Raw genomic sequence first — 10,738 nt, 5'->3', positions numbered from 1 at the left:
ACGACCTCTGTACGTGGACTATGCAGGCAGGCAAACGGATTCTCTCAATACGAGGCGATCTTGACGGCCTTTTTTGATGATGGTAGGCATGTCGGGTGGAGCTTTCTTGCTGTGATCAGTGTTCGTTGTAACAGTTTCTTACGCCCCGAATACCACGGCTCCTTTTTCACACTTGGCCCCCTTCGTGACGAAACTCCTTGTACGCCACTGGTCGAGGGCACTCTTGCATGTCCCAGAATGGATTACACCCGTCGCGCATCACATGATGGACTCATGGTCTGATCTAAATCGAAGGTGTCCGTTTGCATTGGTTTGCTTAAGTTAGACAGGGTGTTAACGCCCTGCAAACGTTGTTTGACGTCATGACCCCGTGATATATATATATATATATATATATATATATATATATATATATATATCCATTCAGTAAACGATCTATCTGAGCAGGCAACAAAAACATCTGCGTGCAGGGTATCCAATCGTTATCCTTTTCGCTGTTATGGTTTCTTCTGAAGTCTCCGCTGATCAGGTAACTGGCAATTCTCGTTTTGTGGGTTCTAAACCTATGTTTGCGATGGTATTGGATCAGTTCGTCATGTCTGGCTTCCCGCTGGATGCCTTACATTACCCTACTTTCTTACGTGAGGGGTGTTGTATGACAGCTGGTTTGCGCTTTCACCATGCAGACGTCTCGCGTGCTGCTGTGCAGGGTGTAGATCGTTACGAGTGTGCCAGTGTGACCTTCAGCTGGTCGGCCAAAGGCGCTGACGGCGGCGCCCATGCTGGGGTGAGTGAGTGAGTGAGTGAGTGAGTGAGTGAGTGAGTGAGTGAGTGAGTGAGTGAGTGAGTGAGTGAGTGAGTGAGTGAGTGAGTGAGTGAGTGAGTGAGTGAGTGAGTGAGCTCTGGGTGGGCGGGTGGGCGGATGGTTAAAATGTGCCGTTGGAGTTACGAATGGCATGCAGCTGCAAACAACACAGCCATGCTTTGTTCTCAGTTTGCGATAGCAATATGCCATTGGGACGTTAAAGATGTATGTATTCAACTTAGACTGTGATCAATAAATTCCGCCTCGTTGTCTGAATATCGTGCCACGACGCTAGACTCCTGGTAATGAGCCCACCACGCGGCCCATGTTGTTGTTCATCACAGTTTGCAGAAATATTGCAGCATGGTGGGCAAAAGCGAACGAAGAATGAGATAAACGTCGTACGGTGAGACGCTAAAGTTTGGGACCCTAAAGGGTGCGTGCTACCTTGTAGGTCGGCATTTTATTGTACAGTTACGTATGTAGATGGAGCGTATGTCCGAGGGATGCTTCATGCGGGCGACCAAACCAAGCTTTCTAATTGGTCGCCCCAAGCTCGTGTGTCATTAAAAAATATTTTATGCCATCGGACTTTATGCTCATGACCGTCAACAACACTGCCTTCGCGAATTTACTGTGGTTTGTATCCACTTACCGCTAAGAGGTGTTAAGTAGACTTTGTGACCAAACCGCTGGTGCGATGCATCTTACGAGAACGTAGGCATCTTTGGTGTGTGGAACGTCTTCTTTGGGTGAAGTGCCTCACGTCGTCTTGCATTCCATTGCTGTCGTTATGAAATTATTCACTCCATTGCAGTTTGGCAGGTTCCCGTAGTGTCGGTGCTTCCATGCTCGTATAAGTCCTTCGCCGCCCATGTCGCTCAGTCGATAGAACTAAAATGCTTCGATCGCTTGGCAAATAAGTACGTGGGTTTTGTACCCCAAAAACGGAGCCGGTGTTGGCGTTGTCTGGTTGTCAGTTGGCACTGGTCGATAGAGTCAGGCTGAAACAGGTCGCGTCGAGGCACAACCTCTCACTTCAAAACTTTGTCGGCAATAAAACTTCGTCAGCAAAACTTGTGTTTCCTGCTGATTTGTTTTATGTGAATGTTGAGGGCCGGCGTCCTTAAAGAAACTTAGTTTAGGTTAGTTTGTTAACCTATTGGCTGTAGGGCATGGCGGCGGGTTGGTTAGATCTCGAGTTTTTTTTACTGTAGGTTTTCCTGTCGCCTTTTCACCATGACACCGTGCTTGACCCTCAAGACTTCACCGCGTGATCTGTATGGTAAGCATGTTTTATGTGCGGCCTTGTACAGTACGATAGATATGGGTGCTGCATGACCTCCCGCAATCGACGCGCTCAAAAACCCCAAATCATTATCATCAAATATCTCTATCGTCATTGGTTACCGACCAAAACAGTGACGAAAGTATCCATGCTTGAGGAAGGATAGCGCTGTCCACCAGTTACCTAGTTTCGCAAAATACGTTCGGGGGGGGGGGGGGATGGCGGGTGTTAGGCGGGGGTTAGGTGGGTGTTAGGCGGGGCAATTATTAATTGGCGGGGCAATTATTGGGAGACATGACAATATTTCGTTGGAGTCCCAACAATAAGAAACTTTGCCCTGCTGTCCGCCGCCTTGATTGACTTTTTGTAATTGGTTTACGCCAAACAACAGGGTTATTACATGCATCAGGTCACCTGGTTGCTCCTGGTGTCATTTGTAGCCCGAATGTTTTCCGCGTTCATCGAAATTTTGTGATGGCCTCCAAGGATGACACTTCCTCATCAAGAGGCTTGAACCCGCCCAAAAGCTGCTCTTTGGTTACATTCATGGGAAATTGCTACGCCCGATTGATGTGTTAGTTCTTGCAAATCGTTCATCCTTTACTGTGATGATGCCTAGTATTTGGAGCTACGAAAAATACTAGTCCATTTGGCTCCCTCGATCTTTGTGCTGCAATGTCTGCAAAGTTTTGGCATATAAAACGGGATCTATGGGAGACGAATGCGTTTTATAGGTTAATCACCAGCTCTACGCGATTGTCGTGGGTCAAGGCGTTGTTGTGCCTTGTGTTGAGAAAGAATCTCCAGGTGTCACATTTTTACCCACCATGAACAAAATATTCTTCAATGTCTTCGCAGGTTTTGTCTCGTGCTGTGAGTAATATGGTGAGTTTTTAGAACTTTCAAGATTCAACTTCTTGGAGGCGGACTGCAGCTTTCAATCAGATCCGTAACAGCCTTTTTTAGCGGGCGCGCTTTGTATCTTGATTTCGTGTCGGTCAAAATTCGCACGCTTATTATTGCAGTGCTGTACTGCAGCAGCCAGCTCAACTAAGGTCCCTTTATAGCCCTGAAATAATGCTTGCTGTTACATAGCTATGATTTCCAGTGGGTGGCCCATCCGTTGTCCTCCCTCCTCAGCATTTTGCCGGTATGTAAATTCTGGAGCGGGTTTCCCCGTTCGCAGTCCGTCTGACAGTTGTTTGTTCTCGCTGCTTCGATGACTGCTCTCGTTGTGTCTCTGCGTGTTGGCTTGCGTTATGTTGGTGTGATGTACGGCAGCGTTGGTATGATATACGGCCAGCCCACCCTTTTCGGGACCATTCTGCGGCGCCGGTAATCGGCTGGACCGCTCCATCCTTTTACATTGAGGCGGCGCAGCCCCCGCCGCGCATTGTGTGAGGAACCGGGCCGCCTTCCAATCGGTCTGTTGTCATGGCTACGGCGTACTGGCCGCCGTCGTCATGGCGACGTTTACGGAGGATATTGAACATCTCGTGCAGCCGCCGGCCGATGACTCCGACCGGTCGGCGCGGGTTACCGGCGCGCCCGGAAGGGATGTTCGCCGTGGGGGAGGGGGGTGGGGGGGGGGGGGGGGGAAGGGAGCGCGAGTTCGGACGAATTGGTCAGCGCTCGCGCGTCCGTCTATAAGGCACCTACGGGCGTGATCTGGGGTGTAATGACAGGCAGCGGATACTCTGAAAAGGGAATGCGTTTTTGTGTTATTATAATGGTGCGAAACACCATGTGATTCCTTTGGGCATTTTTGCAGAGATTCGACACGGGCCGCTTTCTCCAATCCTGTAATACTGAGCTGGGTGCAGCGAAGTCGAGTTTTTTTGTGCGTTCTTTATAGAGAACGGTCTTCTCGGTGTGGTCGTAATCGCGACATTTTGCTTACGGAGTGAGACCAAACCATGAGTTGTCCTGCGCTCGAAACAGCCACTACGTGTGCGTAGTCGGAAGCAATGCTGACATGCCGACTAATCGCTCCAGAAGTGAGCTTGATGTAGGATCTTCACGCCGAAGGGTTAGTCGTGCTGGTTCACGTAGATTTACTGCGGTACGGGCGGATTCCCTACTTGCTCCTGCATTGTTTGGGCTCACTACTTCTCTCAGATATGCAGATTACCATTGAAGGTTTCGTATGCTACACCACCACACATGAAGCTCACGCCCGATCATCGTTGAGCTCATATTCATCAGTTGTGATTGTGTGATGAAGCTGGGCTTTACCGCCTGACAGCAATGCGATGAAGCTGTGTCGGAATGGAAAATCGGCTCATCGGTCCATATTAAGGCCAATAATCATGCTTTCATGTGAACCTTTGTAACGAGTTTGAAAGTGTGTGAGGAATACGATTTAATGGCTATATGTTGCATGCAAGACTGGTCGTGCGGTAACATTTGGTGGATTGTGGAATGGGTAATCCGACATGTCAAAAGCCAGGAAGTCAAAGGACAAATTCAAATGTAAAAAACTGAAATGATAAAAAGGCAAGTGGGACAAAAGTTAGCTGGACCAAAATGAAACGGAATTAAATCGAAGGGATAAAATGGCAAATGGTAGGAAGCTCGAAACATGTCAAAAGCACCACATGCCAAAGTGATAGAAGGCAACACAGTAAGGGTCAATCGGAAAAAAGTCGACCAGGCAAATTCAGAGGTAGGATAAATCAAGGTAAAAAGGCAATAAATCGAAATGGAAAAGATAAGTTAAAGGAGTTCGAGTCAAAAGAGTATGCAGATTGCAACAACTCGGACGAGGAAAGCGTGAAAAGGCATGGAAGTCAAGGGTGTCCTAAAGCAACCGGTCGTGCGGGACCTCATTCAGACCAAAAATTGGGCATTTAACGGGAGCTCCTCCGCGCAGCTGTAAGGCTTGTTTGTCCCATTTACTTGCAGGCTGAAACCCAGTTACATGTCTGTGAGCCTTGACACACCAATCAAAGTCAAGTGAGCCCTGTTTGTGGGCGACGCTTGGTTCGGTGTACCCGGCAGTGGGAGAGGCCGTGGAGTGAGGTGACTGCCCCCGTACCTGTCGGTAGGACTGGGGCAAAAGTGTGGTTTTTCCCCCTCACTTCACCATTTTCGTAGGCCCCTTTTAACCAGTTGAAAGTCGTGCAGTTACGCATGCGACGTCAAAATTCAGGTCAAGGTAGCCCTGATGTAGGTGGCCCCCAGTTGGGTTCAGTAGACGCTTTTCTACCTGAAAAGACCCGTGCTCCAGATTAGGAGACACCGCCTTTAGATTAAGAAACCCCTGTTCTGGAACGGAGATCGCTTTACGTATCAGAAGGCGTCTGTTCTGGATCAGAAGACCCTTTCTGGATATGGAGATCCTGCGCCGGATTCGACGGCTCCCTGAACATCAAGGAGCCCGTGGTGGTTCCGTATCTGATATGACCCGAAGCCGCGGCAAATCACGCTTGACCTGCGCTGTGATGCGCAAGCTTCTCTCCACTTCCCCAGTTCTCGAATCAGTTAAACACATTGGCCACACTAAACGTCCTCAAACCAGAATCACCAATGCTTGGATTATGAATTAATGGCTGCCGGGTCGATTTTAGCCCCTTTTCCTGTGAACCCTTAATTTAGGTAATATTACGTGGTTATTGATGTCACACACAGCATTGTCGTGATTGCCGTCGTTACTTTTCAGTTATTTTTGCGTAATGCACGGCAGACGGATACCAGCCGCCATATGGAGCCCGCCCTCCTTTGAGAGACAAGAACTTGTGTGCACTAAGTGATCGAAGTGTCCGACTCCTATATTGAAAAAATCAGAGGCCTTTAACGTGCCTGCTTACAGAACCCATGAATAACTGGCCAACTAATTCGAAATCAGTTTCTTCCCATATTTATCAAATGTCTGTGTGGTCAGCAAGTGATAACAAACCGAGCACGACTTTTAACAGCAACTCCGCTGCTTTTCGTGTCTTAAAACTGTCGACAATAATGTTCATGTCACAGGGTGAGGATTAAAATGGTTATCAGGAAAAAATAAATGTCTTAAGTCGTAATATGCTCTTATTACCGACTATGACTCGCAAGATTGGGCTGCCTTGGCTCTTCAAACCCCCAAAGCTCTTCAAAACACGATAGAGAATGAAAGAGAAAAGCGACTGAAGGGAATCGCGAACACCGTTTTCTCCAAGTTGGGGAGGTACTGCAGGCATCGTTTTGAGGAGTAGGAATAGGTTGTTGTGGGGTCTTCTTGCCCTCTTCAGGCCCAACTCAGCAGGCCCGTTGGAAAGCCCAGAAGGTCACCCTGCGAGGCGACCCCATTTTGTCGAAGAGCCTTCGGGAAAATCCTTCCCCAACTCAAAATCCATGGCTACGCCTCCGGACATAGTAACTGTATAACCATGGTGTTTTGAGGTCTAGAGAGTCCATAGCAAGTAAGTGAAAAAACCTCTAACATCGCGCGGATGACCCTTCCGATCCCATTTCCGGCCCTTCATCCCTTCGACTTCCATGTCTTCTGACCTGTCGCACTTCCCTTTTATTCGTTGGCTTTTTCCCTTGGTCTTTTTTGGTTCCTTTCGCCTATGACCTCTTTGATCTCTATCCATTCCTCTGCCAACTTTTCAGTAGTGGTACAATAGTAGTTTCTTAGATCGTCTCTTAATTTCAATCAGAAGTAGTTAGAAGTAGACTACTGATGTTCGTTTCGATGAAGGCTTGTTGACAAAATATCGATGCATTTATCTCTCCATTCTCTGGGTTGTTCTGCTCGGGATAAGACTATTAGTTCTGTATTATTTATATGCATAATGTTCCTTGCAAATGCACTTATCAACGTACGTAATTCACTTTTTGTTCGTTGATTTTTCGTCATGGGCCTGTTGGATTGCTCAAGTTAATGCGCGGAAGGAGAAACACTCGGTCTTTTCCACCATTGACCACTTCGAGTGGCTTTTTCGTTGAGTTAGCATGTGAAGAGTTCATAGGACTTGTGTTGTTGTTTTTTATCTGACGCACTTATACCAGTGCGTTTACGGTGAAACTTCACAGCGTTGGTGCGTTGTCAAGCTCTATTGAGTGGCATGCAGTACATCGGGCTTTTATTGGGTAGGTTCGAACAGCAGAACATATTACGAGGCGGGAACGTGTGAACGGCGCTCTGCGGGGTGGTAAGCGAGGTCGCCGACCCGACTCGGGACGAGCGCGCCTTCCAGCCGGTACGGGCAGCATTGGGCCGGCCTCAGTGCGCCGCATGTCTCGTGATACGCGTCCCGGGACGCCACCGGTGTGAGGAGCGGTCAGGTATGCATCAACTCTGCCGGACCCGCTTGGCAGCAGGAAGGCCCAACTATGTGCTCGGACACAGGTGGTGTTTTTGGGGGGAGAGGGTGGAGGGGGAGGGGGACAATCGCTTTCAGTGATGGCGACTGGCAGGAGGATGCCGGCGTCCAGTAGTGCAAAGTGACCTACCACACATCTGGCGTTTTGTTACCTAGGCGATGAAACATTTGTTTGTTGCCAAGGTAACAAAATGGACTTACTAATGCGTCTAACACGCCAGTGGTACAAACACTAGCATTCTGTGCGTGCACGGATAAGTTGCCTGTAGTTTAATGCTATGAGGTATGGCATGTTTTTTTTTTACTTGTGGTTGGGAGTACCCGTAAAATGCACCAATTCGCAAGGGAAATGCGTAGCTTAGATTTCATCGGGATGATCACGGAGTCTAAGCAGCTGCATTATTGGAAAGCCGACAAACAATTTCAAAGAGCCAGAGCAGAAACGCCCTCGGGAGAAACGGAACTTCCGCCCGCCCTGCTTTTGTAGTGGTCATGCTCAGCTGCCCCCTCTTCACTTTCGCCTTCTGTTGAGCTGCTTCTTGAGCTTCAGCCCAGTTAGCGTACGTCGTCGGTCGACGGTCCGCAGGTGGCGGTCTAGGATATTCAGGGGTGTATGGAGAGGGGGGGGGGGGCGTTCCCGTCTTATCAAGGCCATGCGTGTCTGCGCACGCATATGAATAAGTTTCTACAGTAAAATTTGCCTTATATGTACGTGTGACATTAGAAGATTGAAAACGTACCATGTTATTTCACGCCATGTAAAATCCCGCGCGTTTATGGTGCTCAGAACTTTGTTGTGGGCACATTTGAGTCGTGTCGGCCTCTACTGCAGATTCCTGCATGCGCACCTGCGTGTATCCATTGCTTAGCTCTTGTCTGTACGGATAGTGTTCGCTCACCAGGGAAACTTGTTCCAGCAGGTCGTGTAGAGTAATTACAAGGAATGGAAGGAGTGATGGGCTGAGAGTAAAGCGCGATCAACCGATTGTAGACGGACGTCAATCACCGCCACATCCATCGGGCTTCAGTCGGAGAACCTATTTGCAGAATCGGTCAGGTCGTTTTACCGTGCCATCGTCGGCCCAGCTGATCAACTGATCTGAGCCAGTCGATCAGCTGGTCCGCTGGTCAGCCAGGCCGGCTGTTGTTTTAGGGCTGGTCCACTGGTCGGCCGCCCCAGCTGTTCTGGTCAGCCGGTGCGGTTGGTCGTCTGGTCTGCTGGTCAGCCAGGGCTCTGGTTTGCCAGTCAGCCGGTCCGGCTGTTGTTCTGGCCAGTCGGTCGGCATGGTCCGCTTGTCACTGGTCATCTGGTCGGCAGGTGGGCGAGACCTGTGTTTCTCGCTACGGGGGCAGCTGCTTAACGATCGGACAGCACACGAGCTCGGTCCACTTCCAATTGGTGGCGAACAGTGCGATGATGCCGTAGCGTCTGTCGTCGGGACACTGGGCGGTCCAGGCGGCGTTCGGGTCGGCCGCCTGCTCTTCCGTCACGTCCAGCGTCGTCTGCGACGCCAGCCGCACCTGCACGCAGTCTTCGCCGACGCTCCAGCCGGCGCCGACCGCCGTGCACTTGGCGTGGCGCGGCTGCTCCAGGTAGAAGGGCTTGGTGATCAGCGAGCGCTTCGGGTCATGCAGCGCCGTGATGACCATGTGGACGGGACAGGCCGTGTCGGCGTTGCCGGCCGTGTCCAGCAGCGGCAGCAGGCGCACCTTCTCGTGCAACAGCCGGAAATCGTTGCCGGGCCGCGCGCACTTGAGGTAGTCGATGTCGGCGCTGTGCGGGGAGTTTAAGAGGGACAGGCTGTCTGCGATGGCCAGCAGCACGTCGTGGCTGGTGTGGTCGCGGTTGCAGTCGACCGGCCACGGCTGGCCGATGTCATTGGGCAGCGGGCCGACTTGCGATTCGGCGGGCGTCACCCGCCGGCTGGCGTAGGCCGGCAGACACGCCGACGCCGTGTCCCAGTCGCTGACGAAGCCCGGACGGCACTCGCAGGTGGCGCTGACGCCGCAGCGGCTCTGGTTGGTCGGACAGTCGGCGTCCTCTAGGCACGCGCCGCTGGCGGGGGGCGCGGCGGCCGGCAGCGCCCAGCGCACGTACGTGGCCGCGCCGCCCTCCGCCAGCGGCGCCGGCGCGACCTGTTGACAGAGCACGCAGCGGCCGGCCTGGAAGCGGAAACTGTCGGCTTCGCGGCGGCTGGCGAGCACGGCGCAGACAGTCTCGGCCGGGGCGGCCTGGTCGGAGCCCACTGGCTGGCAGCCGACCGGCTGCAGTCGCCAGCTGACCGGCTCACTGGCGGCCGGCGCCAGCAGCAGTACAGCCAGCGCCGCCAGCGCCGCACGCGGCACCGCGCTGGTGAAATGACCAGGAAACGGTCTCTTGGTCCCGTTGGTGGGCTGACCTGGGGACGGCTTCATGACCCCGCGTGTGGGCTGACCTGGGGACGGCTTCATGGCCCCGCTGGTGGGCTGACCTGGAGATGGCTTCATGACCTCGCTGGTGGGCTGACCTGGGAATGACTTCATGGCCCCGCTGGTGGGCTGATTCAGGCCTCGGGTCGGCCGGGCGGCGGCTGGGGTCACGATCCGTGGGCCTGGATCACAGTCGAGGCGACGATCGTTCTGGGCCGGTGCCCGCCGACCGACTGGCCCGGCTTGTGCGTCGCCGGCCGGAGCCGGCGGCTCCACACAGGGCCGCCGGAGGTCGTGTTCCGGACATCACGTGGCGAGGAGCCATGGTCTGCCGGCCGGCCAAAGCGCCCGATCATTGTCCTGGCTCTTTTCAGCAGCTGTGCGAACGGAGACAGTAGTGAGTGTTTGGTGTACACCTGTGGTGGGCGCCTGCCTGGCCGGGCCCACATCGGGCTGGCACGGGATGATTGGTCACCTAGTCCAAGTCCATGGTGCTGTCACCATCCGTGATCGGCTAGACCTGTGTGACGGCCGTGTCCGTTCCAGCGGCCGACCTCGCGGCCGATTTATTCGTGAACGGCAGGAGGACAGTGCGGCGGCGGCCCAGCCCTATTCAGAACGTGTCTTTTGTGTCAGTGTTACGGACGTAACGGCGCATACAAACCCCCGTGGGGGTTTCTATCATAAGGCCTGGGGACCTGTTCACAAGTGTGCGGTGGTGTATGTGTGTTCGCTTGCAGCAGCTGTGACGCTTCCAGCTTTGGTTCATGCGTAGGTGCGCGCAGACTGCCGTTAACTAACACAGCACGTGTAACTATTTTCGCTCATAGCGTTCACTAGGCGAAGTGGAAACGTCGCGTATGCACCGGACTCTTGTGTTCTTGATCGTTAATGCATTTCTGTATGTGCGTAAATAACGCATACAATGCC

Source organism: Pollicipes pollicipes, unplaced genomic scaffold (assembly GCF_011947565.3).
Source record: "Pollicipes pollicipes isolate AB1234 unplaced genomic scaffold, Ppol_2.1 Scaffold_4002;HRSCAF=4701_pilon_pilon_pilon, whole genome shotgun sequence".
Taxonomy (NCBI): domain Eukaryota; kingdom Metazoa; phylum Arthropoda; class Thecostraca; order Pollicipedomorpha; family Pollicipedidae; genus Pollicipes; species Pollicipes pollicipes.
Note: the sequence above shows the minus strand (reverse complement) of the source record.